This window comes from Lonchura striata, chromosome 39 (assembly GCF_046129695.1).
Source record: "Lonchura striata isolate bLonStr1 chromosome 39, bLonStr1.mat, whole genome shotgun sequence".
In the NCBI taxonomy this organism is placed as follows: Eukaryota; Metazoa; Chordata; class Aves; order Passeriformes; family Estrildidae; genus Lonchura; species Lonchura striata.
The window spans coordinates 810,003-824,598 of NC_134641.1; the positions used below are offsets into that span (position 1 = coordinate 810,003).

Below are 14,596 nucleotides of genomic sequence, written 5' to 3' on the forward strand. Positions count from 1 at the left end.
GCCGGCTTTGCCCCGCCTCTCGCTTCCCATTGGTCGACGTCTCTCATTTCCGCGCTCCTATTGGTCATCCCCGCTGTCACTCACCCATCAACCCCGCTTCCCCGCTGTTTCCCGCCCCGCGCTCCCATTGGCTCGCTGTTTCCCGCCCCGCGCTCCCATTGGCTCGCTGTTTCCCGCCCCGCGCTCCCATTGGCTGGCGCGGCGCGGGGGGCGTGTCCAGGCGCGGCTCGGCGGGAAGCCCGTAAGGGGAAGCGGCGGGGGGGGGGCGGAAATTTGGGGCAAAATTGGGCAAAAACGGGGCCGGGGAGGCCGGGGAGGAGCCGGGAAAGGCTCGCGAGGGCTCCCGGGAGGAATTTTGGGGTGGTTTAGGGCCAATCCCTGCGGTTCCGGGGCTTTTCTGAGCCAAAAACGGGAGGTGAGGGGGGACGCCGCGGACCCTGAGGGGATTGGGGGATCTTGAGGGGATTTTGGGGATCCTGAGGGGATTTGGGGGATTTTGAGGGGATTTGGGGGATCCCTGAGGGGGATTTGGGGGATCCCTGAGGGGATTTGGGGGATTTTGAGGGAATTTGGGGTGTTCTGAGGGGATTTGGGGTGTCCTGAGGGGATTTGGGGGATCCTGAGGGGATTTTGGGGATTTTGAGGGAATTTGGGGGATCCTGAGGGGATTTGGGGGATCCCTGAGGGAATTTGGGGGATCCTGAGGGGAATTTGGGGGATTTTGAGGGAATTTGGGGGATCCCTGAGGGGATTTGGGGATCTTGAGGGGATTTGGGGGATTTTGAGGGGATTTTGGGGGATCCTGAGGGGATTTTGGGGATTTTGAGGGGATTTTGGGGATTTTAAGGGGATTTTGGGGATCCCTGAGGGGATTTTGGGGATCCCTGAGGGGATTTGGGGATCCTGAGGGGGATTTGGGGGATCCTGAGGGGATTTGGGGGATTTTGAGGGGATTTGGGGGATCCTGAGAGGATTTGGGGGATCTTGAGGGGATTTGGGGGATTTTAAGGGGATTTGGGGGATTTTGAGGGGATTTGGGGGATCCTGAGAGGATTTGGGGGATTTTGAGGGGATTTTGGGGATTTTGAGGGGATTTTGGGGATTTTAAGGGGATTTTGGGGGATCCCTGAGGGGATTTTGGGGATTTTAAGGGGATTTTGGGGGATTTTGAGGGGATTTGGGGGATTTTGAGAGGATTTGGGGGATCCTGAGGGGATTTGGGGGATTTTGAGGGGATTTGGGGGATCCTGAGGGGATTTGGGGGATCCCTGAGGGAATTTGGGGATTTTGAGGGGATTTTGGGGATTTTAAGGGGATTTGGGGGATCCCTGAGGGAATTTGGGGGATCCCTGAGGGGATTTTGGGGATCCCTGAGGGAATTTGGGGGATTTTGAGGGGATTTGGGGGATCCTGAGGGGATTTGGGGGATCCTGAGGGGGATTTGGGGGATTTTGAGAGGATTTGGGGGATCCTGAGGGGATTTGGGGGATTTTGAGGGGATTTGGGGGATCCTGAGGGAATTTTGGGGATCCTGAGGGGGATTTTGGGGATCCTGAGGGATATTTGGGTGATCCTGAGGGAATTTGGGGTCCTTGATTGAATTTTGGGGTTCCCTAATTACATTTTGTGGTCCCTGATTAAAATTTGGGGGATCCCTGAGTGAATTTTGGGTGTCCCTAATTAAATTTTGTGGTCCCTGATTAAAATTTGGGGGATCCCTGAGTGAATTTTGGGGTTCCCTAATTAAATTTTGGGGTTCCCTGATTAAAATTTGGGGGATCCCTGAGTGAATTTTGGGGTTCCCTAATTAAATTTTGTGGTCCCTGATTAAAATTTGGGGGATCCCTGAGTGAATTTTGGGGTTCCCTAATTAAATTTTGGGTGTCCCTGATTAAAATTTGGGGGATCCCTGAGTGAATTTTGGGGTTCCCTAATTAAATTTTGGGTGTCCCTAATTAAACCTTGGGTGTCCCTAATTAAAATTTGGGTGTCCCTAATTAAAGTTTGGGTGTCCCTAATTAAATATTGGGTGAAGTTTGGGGTTCCCTGATTAAACTTTGGGCTCCCTAATTAAATTTTGGGTGTCCCCAATTAACTTTTGGGCTTCCTAATTAAATGTTGGGTTCCCTGATTGAATTTTAGGAATTTATAATTAAACTTTGTGCTCTCTAATTAAATATTGGGTGTCCCTAATTAAATTGTGGACTCCCTAATTGAATTTTGGGTTAATTTTGGGGTTCCCTGATAAAACTTTGGGTGTCCTTAATTAAACTTTGGGTGTCCCTAATTAAACTTCCTGTGTCCCTAATTAAATGTTGGGTTCTCTAGTTAAAATTTAAAATTTAAAATATAAATTTAATTTATTTTCATTTAATTTAACTTAAATTTAAATTTTCAAATTTTGGGGTTCCCTAATAAAACATTGGGTGTCCCTAATTAAAGTTTGGGTGTCCCTAATTAACTTTTGGGCTCCCTAATTAAACTTTGGGTTGCCTGATTGAAATTTTAGGAATTTATAATTAAACTTTGGATGTCCCTAATTAAAATTTGGGTGTCCCTAATTAACTTTTGGGTTCTCCCTAATTAAATTTTGGGTTAATTTTGGGGTTCCCTGATAAAACTTTGGGCGTCCCTAATGAACTTTTGGGCTCCCTAATTAAACTTTGGGTTGCCTGATTGACTTTTAGGAATTTATAATTAAACTTTGGATGTCCCTAATTAAATTGTGGGTTCCCTAATTAAATTTTGGGTGAATTTTGGGGTTCCCTGATAAAACTTTGGGCGTCCCTAATGAACTTCTGGGCTCCCTAATTAAACTTTGGGTTGCCTGATTGACTTTTAGGAATTTATAATTAAACTTTAGATATCCCTAATTAAATTGTGGCTTCCCTAATTAAATTTTGGGTGAATTTTGGGGTTCCCTGATAAAACTTTGGGCGTCCCTAATGAACTTCTGGGCTCCCTAATTAAACTTTGGGTTGCCTGATTGACTTTTAGGAATTTATAATTAAACTTTAGATATCCCTAATTAAATTGTGGCTTCCCTAATTAAATTTTGGGGTTCCCTGATAAAACTTCGGGTGTCCCTAATTAAACCGTGGGTATCCCTAATTAAACCGTGGACTCCCTAATCGAACTTTGGGGATGTCCCTAATTAAAATTTGACTCTCCTAATTAAACCTTGAGCTCTCTAATTAAATCTCATCCCATCTAATTCCATTTTCAGCCTTTTTTGGGGGCGCCCCCCCCCCCAAAATCCCCATGGCCCTTGGAGGGATCCTGGACCTGCTGCTGCCTCCAGGTGAGAAAACCTCTCAAAAAACCCCAAAAAACCCAAAAACCCCCCAAATTTTGACCATTTTTGGCTTTTTTCTCCCCAACCAGGCGAGGACCCCCCAAATTCCGCCACCCCCCAGGAGTTGGGGGCCCACCCGGGCCTGGCCCGGCTCCTCCAAAATTTGGGGGGACTCCTGGGGGGCGCCGGCCTCAGCCCCCCCCTGCGGCTGCAGCTGCGCCAGGTGACCCCAAAATCGGGGCAAAAAAACCAAAATTCGGGGTTCGGGACGGGTGGGGCAAAAATCCTCTTTATTTTCCTGAATTTTAACCCCAATTCTCCTGAATTTTGGCCTTAAAGTCCCTCTTTTTTCCCAAATTTCACCTAAATGTTCCCAATTTCCTGAATTTTAGACCCAAATTCTCCTAAATATTCCCAATTTCCTGAATTTTAGCCCCAAATTCTCTTAAAAATTCCCAATTTCCTGAATTTTAGCCCCAAATTCTCTTAAATGTTCCCAATTTCCTGAATTTTAGACCCAAATTCTCCTAAATGTTCCCAATTTCCTGAATTTTAGACCCAAATTCTCCTAAATGTTCCCAATTTCCTGAATTGTACCCCAAATTCTCTTAAATATTCCATTTTTCCTGAATTTTAGACCCAAATTCTCTTAAATGTTCCCAATTTCCTGAATTTTAGCCCCAAATTCTCCTAAATATTCCAAATTCCCTGAATTTTAACCCCAAATTTTCCCTAAATATTCAATTTCTCCTGAATTTTGAACCCAAATTCTCCTAAATGTTCCCAATTTCCTGAATTTTAGCCCCAAATTCTCTTAAATATTCCCAATTTCCTGAATTTTACCCCCAAATTCTCCCAAATTTACCCTAAACATTCCATTTTTCCTGAATTTTGACCCCAAATTCTCTTAAATGTTCCCAATTTCCTGAATTTTAGCCCCAAATTCTCCCAAAATTCCCTTAAATTCTCCAATTTTCCGGAATTTTAGCCCCAAATTTTCAATTTCCCTCCAAATTCTCCCAACATTCCCCTAAATATTCCAATTTTCTTGGGGAAATTTGGGATTTTTGGATGGGATTTTTGGGAATTTTGGGATTTTTGGGTGGAATTTTGGGGAAATTTGGGATTTTTGGGTGGGATTTTGTGGAAATTTGTTATTTTTGGGTGGAATTTTGGGGAAATTTGGGATTTTTGGGTGGGAATTTTGGGATTTTTGGGTGGGATTTGGGGGGAAATTCGGGATTTTTGGGTGGGATTTTTGGGAATTTTGGGATTTTTGGGTGGGATTTTGTGGAAATTTGGGATTTTTGGGTGTCCTGGGTGGAATTTTGGGGGAAATTTGGGATTTTTGGGCAGGATTTGGGGAAATTTGGGAATTTTGGGTGGGATTTTGTGGAAATTTGTTATTTTTGGGTGGAATTTTGGGGAAAATTGTGATTTTTGGGTGGGATTTTTGGGAATTTTGGGATTTTTGTGGGGGATTTTGGAGAAATTTGGGATTTTTGGGTGGAATTTTGGGGAAATTTGGGAATTTTGGGTGGGATTTTTGGGAAATTTGTTATTTTTGGGTGGGATTTTGGGGAAATTTGGGATTTTTGGGTGGAATTTTGGGGAAAATTGTGATTTTTGTGGGGGATTTTTGGGAAATTTGGGATTTTTGGGTGGGATTTTTGGGAATTTTGGGTGGAATTTTGGGGAAATTTGGGAATTTTGGGTGTCCTGGGTGGAATTTTGGGGGAAATTTGGGATTTTTGGGCAGGATTTGGGGAAATTTGGGATTTTTGTGGGGGATTTTGTGGAAATTTGTTATTTTTGGGTGGAATTTTGGGGAAAATTGTGATTTTTGGGTGGGATTTTTGGGAATTTTGGGATTTTTGTGGGGGATTTTGGAGAAATTTGGGATTTTTGGGTGGGATTTTGGGGAAATTTGGGATTTTTGGGTGGGATTTTGTGGAAATTTGGGATTTCTGGATGGGATTTTGGGGAATTTTGGGATTTTTGTGTGGGATTTTGTGGGAATTTGGGATTTTTGTGTGGAATTTTGGGGAATTTTGGGATTTTTGGGTGGAATTTTGGGGAAATTTGGGAATTTTGGGTGTCCTGGGTGGAATTTTGGGGGAAATTTGGGATTTTTGGGCAGGATTTGGGGAATTTTGGGATTTTTGGGTGGAATTTTGTGGAAATTTGGGAATTTTGGGTGTCCTGGGTGGAATTTTGGGGGAAATTTGGGATTTTTGGGCAGGATTTGTGGAAATTTGTTATTTTTGGGTGGAATTTTGGGGAAATTTGGGAATTTTGGGTGGGATTTTGTGGAAATTTGGGATTTTTGTGTGGGATTTTGTGGGAATTTGGGATTTTTGGGTGGAATTTTGGGGAAAATTGTGATTTTTGTGGGGGATTTTTGGGAAATTTGGGATTTCTGGATGGGATTTTGGGGAAATTTGGAATTTTTTTGGTGGGATTTTGGGGAAATTTGGGATCTTTGGGGGTTTCTGGGTTGGATTTAGGGTTTTTGAGGGATTTTTGGGATTTTTTGGGTCCCTGAGCTGTTTTTTGGGGTGTTTTGGGGTGGTTTTGGGTCCCTGACATTTTTTTTGGGGTGTTTTTGGGTCTCTGATGTGATTTTTGGGTATTTTGGGGTGTTTTCGGGTCTCTTGACAGGTTTTTTGGGATGTTTTTGGAGTTTTTGGGGTCTCTGATGTGATTTTTGGGGTGTTTTTGGTGTTTTTCGGGTCTCTGATTTGAGTTTTGGGGTGTTTTTTGGGGTTTTTCGGGTCTCTGATTTGATTTTTGGGGTGTCCTTGGTGTTCTGACGTGTTTTTGGGGTGTTTTTTGGGTTTTTTCAGTCTCTGATTTGATTTTTGGGGTGTCCTTGGTGTTCTGACGTGGTTTTTGGGGTGTTTTTTGGTGTTTTTGGGGTCTCTGATTTGATTTTTGGGGTGTTCCTGGTGTTCTGACGTGGTTTTTGGGGTGTTTTCTGGGGATTTTGGGGTCCCAGGCGGAGGCGTCGCTGAGCCGGGCCCGGGGGCTGTGGCTGCGCCTGGAGCTGCTCTGGCGCCTCCTGGAGGAGCTGATCCGGGACCCCCGGGAGCTGGAGCCTGCTGTGAGTGCCAGAGCGCCCCAAAAACACCCCAAAAACACCCCGAAAACACCCCCGAAATCCCCCTGAAATATCCCCTAAATATCCCCTAAATATCCCCTAAACACACCCAAAAACACCCCAAAAACACCCCCGAAATCCCCCCTAAATATCCCCTAAATATCCCCTAAACACACCCAAAAACACCCCCAAAAACACCCCAAAATCACCACAAAAACACCCCCGAAATCCCCCCTAAATATCCCCTAAATATCCCCTAAACACACCCAAAATCACCCCCGAAAACACCCCCGAAATCCTCCCTAAATATCCCCTAAATATCCCCTAAACACACCCAAAAACACCCCAAAAACACCCCGAAAACACCCCCGAAATCCCCCCTAAATATCCCCTAAATATCCCCTAAACACGCCCAAAAACACCCTGAAAACACCCCCGAAATCCCCCCGAAATATCCCCTAAACACCCCCAAAAAATCCCCTTAACACCCCCAAAAAAATCCCCTTAACACCCCTAAAACACCCCAAAAATCCCCCCTAAATATCCCCTAAACGCCCCCAAAAAATCCCCTTAACACCCCCAAAATCACCCCAAAAACACCCCCGAAATCCCCCCTAAATATCCCCGAAATCCCCCCAAAAAAATCCCTAAATATCCCCTAAACACCCCCAAAAACACCCCCGAAATCCCCCCTAAATATCCCCTAAACACACCCACAAACACCCCAAAAACACCCCCGAAATCCCCCCTAAATATCTCTGAAATCCCCCCAAAAAAATCCCTAAATATCCCCTAAACACCCCCAAAATCACCCCAAAAACACCCCAAAATCACCCCAAAAACACCCCCGAAATCCCCCCTAAATATCCCCTAAATATCCCCTTAACACCCCCGAAAACACCCCAAAAACACCCCAAAAACACCCCCAAAATCCCCCCTAAATATCCCCGAAATCCCCCCAAAAAATCCCCTTAACACCCCCAAAAACACCCCAAAAACACCCCTGAAATCCCCCCTAAATATCCCCTAAACACCCCCAAAAACACCCCAAAATCACCCCCAAAATCCCTCCTAAATATCCCCTAAATATCCCCAAAAACACCCCAAAAACACCCCGAAATCCCCCATAAATATCCCCTAAACACCCCCAAAAAATCCCCTTAACACCCCCAAAAACACCCCAAAATCACCCCAAAAACACCCCTGAAATCCCCCCTAAATATCCCCTAAATATCCCCTAAACACACCCAAAAACACCCCCGAAATCCCCCCTAAATATCTCTGAAATCCCCCCAAAAAATCCCCTTAACACCCCCAAAAACACCCCGAAATCCCCCCAAAAAATCTTTAAATATCCCCTAAACACCCCCCAAAAATACCCGAAAAACATCCCCGAAATCCCTCCTAAATCCCCCCAAAATATCCCCTAAACACCCTCAAAACCACCCCAGAAATCCCCCAAAAAATCCCTAAATATCCCCAAAACACCCCCAAAAATATCCCTGAAATCCCCCCAAAATATTCTCAAAACACCCCCAAAATCCCCCCTAAATATCCCCTAAACACCCCCAAAAATTCCTCCAAAATCCCCCCAAAAAATCCCTAAATATCCCCAAAACACCCCCAAAAATATCCCTGAAATCCCCCCAAAATATTCTTAAAAATCCCCCTAAAATACCCCTGAAATCCCCCGAAAATATCCCAAAATCCAACTGAAAATATCCCCATAATATACCCAAAATCCCCCCAAAACATCTCCCAAACACCCCCAAAATACCCCAAAAATACCCCAAAAATACCCCAAAAACACCCCTGAAATCCCCCCAAAATCCCTCCAAAAACACCCCAAAAATACCCCAAAATACCCCAAAAATACCCCAAAAATCCCCTTAAAAATCCCCTTAAAAATCCCCTCAAAAATCCCCTCAAAATCCCCCAAAACTCCCTCAAAAATCCCCAAAATTTCCCCAAAAATCCCTCAAATCCCCCAAAACTCCCTCAAAAACCCCCAAAATTTCCCCAAAATCCCCCAATTCCCCCAAAATCCCCAAATTTCCCCTCAAAACTCTCCAGAGTTCCCTAAAAATTCCCCAAAATCCCCCAAAATTCCCTTAAAAAGCCCCAAAAATTCTCCAAACCCCACCCAAAATCCCCCTAAAAATCCCCCCAAAATCACCCCAAATTCCCCCCAAAATCCACCCAAATTCCCTCCAAAAATCACCCCAAATTCCCCCCAAAATCCACCCAAATTCCCCCCAAAATCCACCCAAATTCCCCCCAAAATCCACCCAAATTCACTCCAAAAATCACCCCAAATTTCCCCTAAAAATGCCCCCAAAATCTCCCCTAAAATTCCCTCCAAAATCCCCAAATTTCCCCCAAAAATCCCCCCTAAAATTCTCTTCAAAATCCCCAAATTTCCCCCAAAATCCCCCCTAAAATTCCTTCCAAAATCCCCAAATTTCCCCAAAAATCTCCCCTAAAATTTCCTCCAAAATCCCCAAATTTCCCCCAAAAATCCCCAAATTCCCCCCAAAAATCCCCCCTAAAATTCCCTCCAAAATCCCCAAATTCCACTCAAAAATCCCCCAAACCCCGCCCAAAATTCCCCAAATCTCCCTCAAAATTCCCCAAATTTCCCCCAAAAATCCCCCTAAAATTCCCTCCAAAATCCCCAAATTTCCCCCAAAATCCCCCCTAAAATTCCCTCCAAAATCCCCAAATTCCACTCAAAAATCCCCCAAACCCCGCCCAAAATTCCCCAAATCTCCCTCAAAAATCCCCAAATTTCCCCCAAAAATCCCCCCTAAAATTCCCTCCAAAATCCCCAAATTCCACTCAAAAATCCCTAAAAATCCCCCCAAAATCCACCCAAATTCCCCCCAAATTCCCCCCAAAATCCACCCTAAAATTCCCTCCAAAATCCCCAAATTCCACTCAAAAATCCCTAAAAATCCCCCCAAAATCCACCCCAATTCCCCCCAAAATCCACCCTAAAATTCCCTCCAAAATCCCCAAATTTCCCCCAAAAATCCCCAAATTTCCCCCAAAAATCCCCCCTAAAATTCCCTCCAAAATCCCCAAATTTCCCCCAAAAATCCCCAAATTTCCCCCAAAAATCCCCAAATTTCCCCCAAAAATCCCCAAATTTCCCCCAAAAATCCACCCAAATTCCCTCCAAAATCCCCAAATTTCCCCCAAAATCCCCCCTAAAATTCCCTCCAAAATCCCCAAATCTCCCTCAAAAATCCCCGAATTTTCCCCTAAATCCCCGAATTTTCCCCTAAATCCCCCAAATTCCCAGAAAATCCCAAATTTCCCGGAATTCTCCCCAAATTCTGGGCAGGTGCTGCGGGGCCTGGAGCAGGAGCTCACCTGGGCTCAGGTGCGCCGGGGGCCCCCCGAGATCGCCCGGCTGCTGCCCCCGGAGCAGGTGGGACCCCAAAATCCCCCGGATTCACCCCAAAATTCACCCCAAATTCAGCCCAAAATTCACCCAAAATTCAGCCCAAATTCAGCCCAAAATTCACCCAAAATTCAGCCCAAAATTCCAAATATTCACCCCAAAATTCACCCAAAATTCAGCCCGAATTCAGCCCAAATTCACCCAAAATTCCAAACGTTCGCCCCAAAATTCACCCCAAAATTCAGCCCAAAATTCAGCCCAAAATTCCAAATATTCACCCCAAAATTCAGCCCAAAATTCCAAATACTCGCCCCAAAATTCACCCAAATTCACCCCAAAATTCAGCCCAAAATTCCAAATATTCACCCCAAAATTCAGTCCAAAATTCCAAGCATTCGCCCCAAAATTCACCCAAATTCACCCCAAAATTCAGTCCAAAATTCACCCCAAAATCCTGAAAAATCAGCCCAAAATTCACCCAAAATTCAGCCTAAAATTCCAAATATTCACCCCAAAATTCAGCCCAAAATTCCAAATATTCACCCCAAAATTCAGCCCAAAATTCGGCCCAAATTCAGCCCAAAATTCCAAATATTCACCATAAAATTCAGCCCAAAATTCCAAATATTCAGCCCAAAATTCAGCCAAATTCGCCCCAAAATTCACCCCAAAATTCAGCCCAAATTCAGCCCAAATTCACCCAAAATTCAGCCCAAAATTCAGTCCAAAATTCAGCCCAAAATTCCAAATATTCACCCCAAAATTCAGCCCAAAATTCCAAATATTCACCCCAAAATTCAGCCCAAAATTCCAAATATTCAGCCCAAAATTCAGCCAAATTCGCCCCAAAATTCACCCCAAAATTCAGCCCAAAATTCCAAATATTCAGCCCAAAATTCAGTCCAAAATTCAGCCCAAAATTCCAAATATTCACCCCAAAATTCAGTCCAAAATTCAGCCCAAAATTCCAAATATTCAGCCCAAAATTCACCCCAAAATTCCAAATATTCACCCAAAATTCAGCCCAAAATTCAGCCCAAAATTCCAAATATTCAGCCCAAAATTCAGTCCAAAATTCCAAATATTCACCCCAAAATTCAGCCCAAAATTCAGCCCAAAATTCCAAATATTCACCCCAAAATTCACCCCAAATTCACCCCAAAATTTATCCCAAAATTCCAAACATTCACCCCAAATTCACCCCAAAATTCAGCCCAAAATTCACCCCAAAATCCTGAAAATTCACTCCAGATTCCCCCAAAATCCCGCCAAATTTACCCAAAATCTACCCCAAATTTCTCCAAAATCTTTCCCAAATCCACCAAATTTTCCCAAAATTCACCCAAATTCTCCCAAAATCTCCCCAAATTTTCCCAAAATCCCCCCAAATTTTCCCAAAATCCCCCAAATTTTCCCCAAATCCCCCAAATCTCCCTGAAATTGTCACAAATTTCCCCAATTTTCCCAAAATCCCCCAAATTTTCCCCAAATCCCTCAAATTTCCCCCAAAACCCCTGAAATCATCCCAAAATCCACCCAAATTTTCCCCAAAATCCGCCCAAACTCCCTGAAAATTTCCTCAAATTGCCCCAAAATCCCCCAGAAATTTTACCAAAAATCCCCCCAAAATTCCCCAAATTTTTCTCCAAATCGCCCAAATTTTCCCAAAATTCCCATTTTTCGCCCCATTTTTCCAGGTCTCCCCGATCCTGCCCCGGTTTCTCCCGGAGCTGCAGCGACGCCTGCGGGAAAAACGGGAACAACTCCGGGATTTCCTCCTGGGTCCCCCCCAAAATCTCCCCAAAATCCCCCAAATTCACCCCAAAAATCCCCAAATCTCCGAAAATCCCCAAATCCCCGAAAATCCACCCAAAAACCCCCCAAATCCCCTCCCAATGCCCCAAATTCCCCCCGAATTCCCCCAAAACCTCCCTAAAAATCCCCCAAACTTTCCCGAAACCCCCCAAAAATTCCCCAAAATCCCTGAAATTATCCCCAAAAATACCTCCCAAAACTTCCCTAAAAACCCCGAAATCGGACCCAAAACCCCCAAAATTTACCCTCAAAACATCCCCAAAATCCCTGAAAATCTCCCCAAAAACCCCCAAAACCTCGAAAATCTCCCCCAAAACTTCCCCAAAAATCCCCAAAACGTCCCGAAAATCCCCGAAAATCTCCCCAAAAACCCCAAAATCCCCCAAATTATCCCCAAAATTCACCCGGAAAACCTCATCGAAAACCTATCCCAAAACCTCCCCAAAAACCCCGAAATTGGCCCCAAAACCCCCCAAATCGACCCCAAAAATCTCCCCCGTGCTGCCGAAAATCCCCAAAATCCCCAATTTTTGCCCAAAATTGCCCAAAATTGCCCAAATTTGGGGGGGCTCCTGAGGGCCGAGCGGCTGCGGCTGCGCCAGGAGCGGCTCCGGCGGCGGCGCCTGCGGCAGCGCCTGGAAAACCTCGGCTGGGAGTACCCCCAGGTGGGACTGGTTTGTACTGGTTTATACTGGTTTATACTGGGAGGGACTGGGAGGGCGGAAAGGGCGAAAAAACGGGGCAAAAACGGCGAAAATCGGGCAAAAAACGGCTGAAAAATGGGGGAAATATCAAGAGAAATAAAGGGTTAAAAACGGGGTGAAAAGGGGGGACTGGTTTGGACTGGTTTGGACTGGTTTATACTGGTTTATACTGGTTTATACTGGTTTATACTGGGAGGGACTGGGAGGGCAGAAAGGGCGAAAAAACGGGGCAAAAACGGCAAAAATCGGGCAAAAAACGGGCGAAAAATGGGGGAAATATCGAGAGAAATAAAGGGTTAAAAACGGGGTGAAAAGGGGTTACTGGTTTGCACTGGTTTGGACTGGTTTATACTGGTTTATACTGGGAGGGACTGGGAGGGTGGAAAGGGCGAAAAAACGGGGCAAAAACGGCGAAAATCGGGCAAAAAACGGGCGAAAAATGGGGGAAATATCGAGAAATAAAGGGTTAAAAATGGGGTGAAAAGGGGGGACTGGTTTGGACTGGTTTGGACTGGTTTATACTGGTTTATACTGGTTTATACTGGTTTGTACTGGTTTGTACTGGTCCATACAGGTCCATACTGGTTTATACTGGTCCATACCGGTCCATACTGGTTTATACTGGTCTATCCTGGTTTATACTGGTCCATACTGGTCCATACTGGTCCATACTGGTTTATACTGGTCCATACCGGTCCATACCGGTCCGTACTGTTCCATACTGGTCCATACCGGTCCATACTGGTTTATACTGGTTTATACTGGTTTATACTGGTCCATACTGGTCCATACCGGTCCATACTGGTTTATACTGGTTTATACCGGTCCATACTGGTTTATACTGGTTTATACCGGTCCATACCGGTCCATACCGGTCCATACTGGTTTATAATGGTCCATACTGGTCCATACTGGTCCATACTGGTCCATACCGGTCCATACTGGTTTATACTGGTTTATACCGGTCCATACTGGTTTATACTGGTTTATACCGGTCCATACCGGTCCATACCGGTCCGTACTGGTCCATACTGGTCCATACTGGTTTATACTGGTTTATACTGGTCCATACTGGTCCATACTGGTTTATACTGGTCGCAGGCCCTGCGCCGCCTCCTGGCGCTGCTGTCCCGCCTGCGCCAGCAGGGGGCGCTGCAGGCGGCGCTGGACGAGGGGCGGGGCCGCTTCCTGCTGGCCCGGGGCGGGGCCGTGCTGCTCAAGAGCAGGTAGGGACACGCCCCCCGCCCTCATTTGCATCTCATTAGCATGCGCGCGGCCGTGGGGCGGCCGGCCGAACACAGCCCGGTTCGGCCCGGTCCGGCCCAGTTCATCCCAGTTCATCCCAGTCCATCCCAGTTCATCCCAGTAACCCCAGATCCATTCCCAGTTCATCCCAGTTCATCCCAGTTCATCCCAGTAACCCCAGATCCATTCCCAGTTCATCCCAGTTCATCCCAGACCCATTCCCAGTTCATCCCAGTTCATCCCAGTAACCCCAAACCCATTCCCAGTTCATCCCAGTTCATCCCAGTTCATCCCAGTGACTCCAGACCCCGTTCCCAGTTCATCCCAGTTCATCCCAGTTCATCCCAGTGACCCCAACTCCATTCCCAGTTCATCCCAGTAACCCCACAGCCCAGTCCCAGTTCATCCCAGTTCATCCCAGTTCATCCCAGTGACTCCAGATCCATTCCCAGTCCATCCCAGTCCCTCCCAGTCCATCCCAGTCCATCCCAGTAACCCCAGATCCATTCCCAGTTCATGCCAGTGACTCGAAACCCATTCCCAGTTCATCCCAGTAACCCCAGAGCCCATTCCCACTTCATCCCAGTCCATCCCAGTAACCCCAAACCCATTCCCAGTCCATCCCAGTCCCTCCCAGTCCATCCCAGTCCATCCCAGTAACCCCAGACCCCGTTCCCAGTCCATCCCAGTCCATCCCAGTCCATCCCAGTAACCCCAGACCTCATTCCCAGTTCATCCCAGTTCATCCCACTCCATCCCAGTGACCCCAAATCCATTCCCAGTTCATCCCAGTGACCCCAAATCCCCTCCCAGTTCATCCCAGTCCATCCCAGTTCATCCCAGTTCATCCCAGTTCATCCCAGTTCATCCCAGTAACCCCAGATCCATTCCCAGTTCATCCCAGTAACCCCAGACCCATTCCCAGTTCATCCCAGTGACTCCAAACCCATTCCCAGTTCATCCCAGTGACCCCAAATCCCCTCCCAGTCCATCCCAGTTCATCCCAGTTTGTCCCAGTCCCTCCCAGTAAC

At 46.0% G+C, this 14,596-nt stretch overlaps 1 long non-coding RNA gene across 2 annotated transcripts; it reads left to right on the plus strand.

Moving 5' to 3' along the window:
• The first annotated feature begins 3,253 nt into the window (after window positions 1–3,253).
• Window positions 3,254–11,847, plus strand: LOC144248174 (uncharacterized). 2 transcript variants are annotated; one of them, XR_013341551.1, is made up of 4 exons: window positions 3,254–3,301; window positions 6,294–6,398; window positions 9,742–9,828; window positions 11,499–11,847. It is a non-coding gene; the product is annotated as an uncharacterized LOC144248174 (long non-coding RNA). The 2 variants fall into 2 exon arrangements; XR_013341552.1 differs by lacking the exon at window positions 3,254–3,301 and adding an exon at window positions 3,425–3,518.
• The last annotated feature ends 2,749 nt before the right edge of the window (window positions 11,848–14,596 follow it).